Consider the following 5,437-nt stretch of genomic DNA (forward strand, 5'->3'; position numbering starts at 1 on the left):
CATCCGTTCACCTACACTGCGTCTCACAAAGACACAGCGGTTGGAACCAAAAATCTCAAATTTGGACTCCAGACCAAAGAACAGATTTCTACTGGTCTAATGTCCATTGCTCGTGTTCCTTGGCCCATGCAAGTCTCTTCTTCTTATTGGTGTCCTTTAGTAGTGGTTTCTTAGCAGCAATTCGACCATGAAGGCCTAATTCACGCAGTCTCCTCTGAACAGTTGATGTTGAGATGTGTCTGTTACTTAAACTGTGAGGCACTTATTTTGTCATGAACCCTGCGTCCTGAGTCGGTTCCTGCCTGTGTTGCCGTTTTTCTGCTCTGAATCTCCTGTTTTCTGAAGGTTCTTGAACGCTCCCTGCCTGGTTGCCGGGCGACGTTGCTAGGCGGGAGATCTCCCGATTACCTGCACCTGCATCTCATCAGCGATCTGCACACCTGGTCCTGATCATCACCCTTCATAAGCGCTGACCTGACATCCATTCCCTGCCGGATCGTTAGCCATGAACAGTATGTTTGTCAGCGTATCAGCCTCTGAGTTACTAGCGTTAGTTTTGTTGTTTTGCACCTTGTTGGCATGTCGTGTACTTACCTCCGTTTGTTTCTATCTACAGTCATTCTCCCGGAACCTTCACCCAACCCCTGCCTGGTTGTCGGCGGCTGCCGAGCCATCATTGGATCTGCCACTTCACCTCCACCAACTCATCTCCGCCGCCCGCTCTGTCCCCTGGATTATTCTGCATCGTTTTTTGAATCTGTTAATAAATACTCACCTTCGTTCAACTCACCTTGTCCTGGTCTGCTTCTGGGTTCTGGCTTAGAAAACCGTGACGGAACGATCCGGCCAGAAATGAACCCAGCGGACCTGGACTCTGTTCGCCATGCCATTACCCATCAGGAGAAGATGTTGGGACAACACAGCACGGCGCTACAGGAGATAGCGTTGTCGGTTCGGAACTTTTCTACCAGTCTGACGAAGATCCAGGCTCAGCTCAGTTTGCCGGTGGAGAATCCACCACCGGTTTCACTCCTCTCGCCTGCCGCTTCTGGAGCTGTGCCCTTCCGTGAGCCCAAGGTTCCGACGCCTGATGAGTATAAAGGGGATTTGGGAAGATGCCGTTCCTTTCTTATGCAGTGTGGATTAGTGTTCGATCTACAGCCCCACTCTTACGCCACAGACAAGGCTAGGATAGCCTTTGTTATTGAATTGCTGCGTGGTAGAGCCCTGGAGTGGGCTTCAGCCGTATGGGAACGACAGGACCCCTGCATGGCGTCATACCAGGAGTTCATGGCAGAGATGAGGAGGCTGTTTGACCATCCAGTCCGAGGTAAAGACGCAGCTAAACGCCTATTTTCTCTTCGCCAAGGAGCTCGCAGAGTTGCCGACTTCGTTATCGAATTCAGGACACTGGCTGTGGAGAGTGGGTGGAATGAAGAGTCACTGCAAGCGGCTTTCTATCAGGGGTTGTCGGAGCAACTCAAGGATGAGCTGATCTCCTATCCGGAGCCTAGTGACCTGGACAGTTTGGTAGCTTTGTCTATTCGGGTGGATGATAGAGTTCGAGAGAGAAGGAGGGAGAAGCAATGGGAGCAGTCCAATCAATCAGCTTCCCGGTTTCCATTCGGGTCAGGAGGTGGACCAGAACGCGTCGATCATTGTCCATCACACGGGATTAGTGGAGAGGTCCTCCCTCCAGATTCTGAACCCATGCAAGTGGGGCGGCACGGGTTAACCAAAGAGGAGCACCAACGTAGACGTGAGACCAACCGCTGCCTCTACTGTGGTAGTTCGGGACATTACATCTCCACTTGTTCCCAGCGGCCGTCAAACTGCCCGGCTCGCTAAGTTTGGGAGGACTTTTAGCGAGCCAGTTTCGACCTCTCAATACCCCTGTCAGACCCCGTTTCCCGGCTACCCTCATGAACAGGAATCAAAGTTTAGCGATTAACGCTTTTGTCGATTCAGGTGCCGATGGCAGCTTCATTGATGCCGACGTGGTGGAACAGCTGGGGCTTTCCAAGGAGCGTTTACCGGAAGCCATTGAAGCTACCACTCTGAACGGCAGTAGTCTGGCACGTATCACGATGAGGACTGAACCGGTTAATATGCTGTTGTCAGGGAATCATTCTGAGGTTATCTCATTCTTCATTCTGCCTTCTTCCCATGTTCCTCTGGTCCTTGGATACCCCTGGCTGAAAGAACACAACCCCACGTTCGATTGGGCGACTGGCAAGGTAACTAGTTGGAGCATTGAGTGTCATGCTAACTGCCTCAAGACTGCCTGTTCCCATTCTGTTCCCAGTCAGATCATTGAGGCTAACCCCCCAGATTTGTCCCTGGTTCCTGAAACATATCACGATTTGGGGGAGGTGTTCAGTAAGCAGAGGGCTCTGTCACTCCCTCCCCACCGACCATATGATTGTGCCATAAACCTGTTCCCTGGAGCTGCCTATCCCAAGGGACGGTTATACAGCATCTCCCGACCCAAACGTGAAGCTTTGGAGACCTACATAAAGGAGTCCCTAGCTGCTGGTCTCATTCGTCCCTCGTCATCACCCATGGGGGCAGGATTCTTCTTTGTGAGCAAGAAGGATGGCTCTCTTCGACCGTGCATTGATTATCGGGGGTTGAATGATATCACAGTCAAGAACAAGTATCCCCTGCCTTTGATGAGCTCTGCTTTCGACTCCTTACAGGGTGCTACTGTGTTCACCAAGCTGGACCTAGGCATTGCGTATCATCTGGTCCGGATCAGAGAGGGGGACGAGTGGTTGACTGGGTTCAATACACCGATGGGCCATTTCGAGTATCAGGTGATGCCGTTCGGACTGACCAATGCTCCAGCAGTGTTCCAGAGTATGGTGAATGACGTCCTGAGAGATATGATCGGTCTTTTCGTGTTCGTTTACCTGGATGACATCCTGATCTTCTCTAAGGAGCTTTCCAGCCACGTCCAGCATGTCAAGCAGGTTCTGCAGCGATTGTTGGAGAATCGCCTGTTCGTGAAGGCCGAGAAGTGTGAATTTCACGCCCACACTACATCCTTCCTCGGGTACATCATCTCCAGGGGAGAGATTAGGATGGACCAGGAGAAGGTTAGGGCGGTTCTGGATTGGGCCCAGCCCGGTACGAGATTGCAGCTCCAGAGGTTTCGGGGGTTTGCGAATTTCTATCGCAGATTCATCCGGGATTACAGCTGTGTGGCCGCTCCTTTAACTGCCCTGACTTCCAGTACCAGGACCTTCAGTTGGAATCCTGAGGCGGACCGAGCTTTCCTGGATTTGAAGAGGCGATTCACCAACGCACCGATTCTCTCTCAACCTGACACGGGCCGTCAGTTCGTCGTTGAAGTGGATGCGTCTGATGTGGGGGTTGGCGCCATCCTGTCCCAGCGATGCTCCACTGACGGTAAACTCCATCCCTGCGCCTACTACTCTCGTCGTCTTTCGTCTGCGGAGAGGAACTACGATGTGGGTAACCGGGAGCTTCTCGCGGTGAAGCTTGCCTTGGAGGAGTGGCGCCACTGGTTGGAGGGGCGGAGCAACCGTTTATTGTCTGGACTGACCACAAGAATCTTGCTTACGTGCAATCGGCTAGACGTCTCAACTCCCGTCAGGCCAGGTGGGCTTTGTTTTTCGGACGCTTTAATTTTTCCCTGACGTTCCGACCTGGGTCTAAGAACGGCAAGGCGGACGCCTTGTCCTGGATGTTCTCCAAGACGGAGGAGAGTGGGGCCAAGACCGAGACGATTCTTCCCCGGAACTGTGTCGTGGGAGCAGTTATGTGGAGGATTGAGGAGGAGGTTATGGCGGCCCTTCGGACGCAGCCCGGTCCCGGTAACGGTCCACCCGGTCGGTTGTTTGTGCCTGAGTCGGTTCGTTCTGCTGTCCTCCAATGGTCCCACGGCAGCAAGATGGCTTGTCACCCTGGCGTGGCTCGGACGATGGCGTTACTTCGCAGACGATTTTGGTGGCCTGCCATGGGAGAAGATACTCTGAGGTTTGTTGCTGCCTGTCCAGTGTGTGCGCAGAATAAGAGTGCCAATCGGCCCAGCTCTGGACTTCTTCACCCTCCCTATTCCCCGGCGACCATGGTCGATCTGGCCCTGGACTTTGTCACTGGGTTGCCCTCTTCTGAGGGGAACACGGTCATTCTGACTATCGTGGACAGATTCAGCAAGTTCGCCCACTTTGTGCCCATTTCCAAGCTTCCCTCTGCCTCTGAGACGTCCGAGATCCTGGTTAGGGAGGTTTTCAGGGTCCACGGGTTGCCCAGTGACATAGTTTCCGACCGTGGTCCTCAGTTTACCTCTGCTGTCTGGAAGTCCTTCTGTTTGGCCATTGGAGCTACAGTCAGTCTCACATCTGGTTTTCACCCCCAATCTAATGGTCAGGCGGAGAGAGCCAACCAGAAGATGGAATCCACGCTACGCTGCCTTGTCTCCTCCAACCCCACCTCCTGGGTCTCTCAGTTGCCTTGGGTTGAGTATGCCCACAATACTCTCCCTACATCTGCCACTGGGATGTCTCCCTTCCAGTGCCTGTATGGCTACCAACCTCCCTTGTTTCCTTCTCAAGAGAAGGATCTCTCAGTGCCCTCTGTTCAGGCCCACATTCGTCGTTGCCACCGGACCTGGCATCGGGCCAGAAAGGCCTTCCTTAGAGTTTCTGACCGGTATCAGCTCCAGGCGAATCGTCACCGGATTCCCGCCCCCACCTATACCATCGGAGATAGGGTCTGGTTGGCTACACGGGATCTTCCTCTGCGGACTGAGTCTAAGAAACTGTCACCGAAGTTCATTGGTCCGTTTGTGGTGGAGAAAGTGATCAATCCTGTTGCGGTTCGACTCAAGTTACCTAGAACGCTCAGAGTCCATCCCACCTTTAATGTCTCCTGCCTCAAGCCTGTTCTCCTCAGTCCTCTGTTGCCCCCTCCGCCTCCTCCTCCTCCCCCTCGGATGATCGGAGGTGGTCCTGTCTACACGGTGCGCCGCATTATGGATTCCAGACGGCGGGGCCGGGTTTCCAGTATCTCGTGGACTGGGAGGGGTATGGTCCTGAAGAGAGGAGTTGGATTCCTCGGCGTCAGATCCTTGATGCTGACCTCCTTCGTGACTTCTACCGCCTCCATCCTGGCGCTCCGGGTAGTCCGCCCGGTGGCGTTCGTCGGAGGGGGGGTACTGTCATGAACCCTGCGTCCTGAGTCGGTTCCTGCCTGTGTTGCCGTTTTTCTGCTCTGAATCTCCTGTTTCCTGAAGGTTCTTGAACGCTCCCTGCCTGGTTGCCGGGCGACGTTGCTAGGCGGGAGATCTCCCGATTACCCGCACCTGCATCTCATCAGCGATCTGCACACCTGGTCCTGATCATCACCCTTCATAAGCTCTGACCTGACATCCATTCCCTGCCGGATCGTTAGCCATGAACAGTATGTTTGT

This window comes from Coregonus clupeaformis, chromosome 17, assembly GCF_020615455.1.
Source record: "Coregonus clupeaformis isolate EN_2021a chromosome 17, ASM2061545v1, whole genome shotgun sequence".
NCBI lineage: Eukaryota > Metazoa > Chordata > Actinopteri > Salmoniformes > Salmonidae > Coregonus > Coregonus clupeaformis.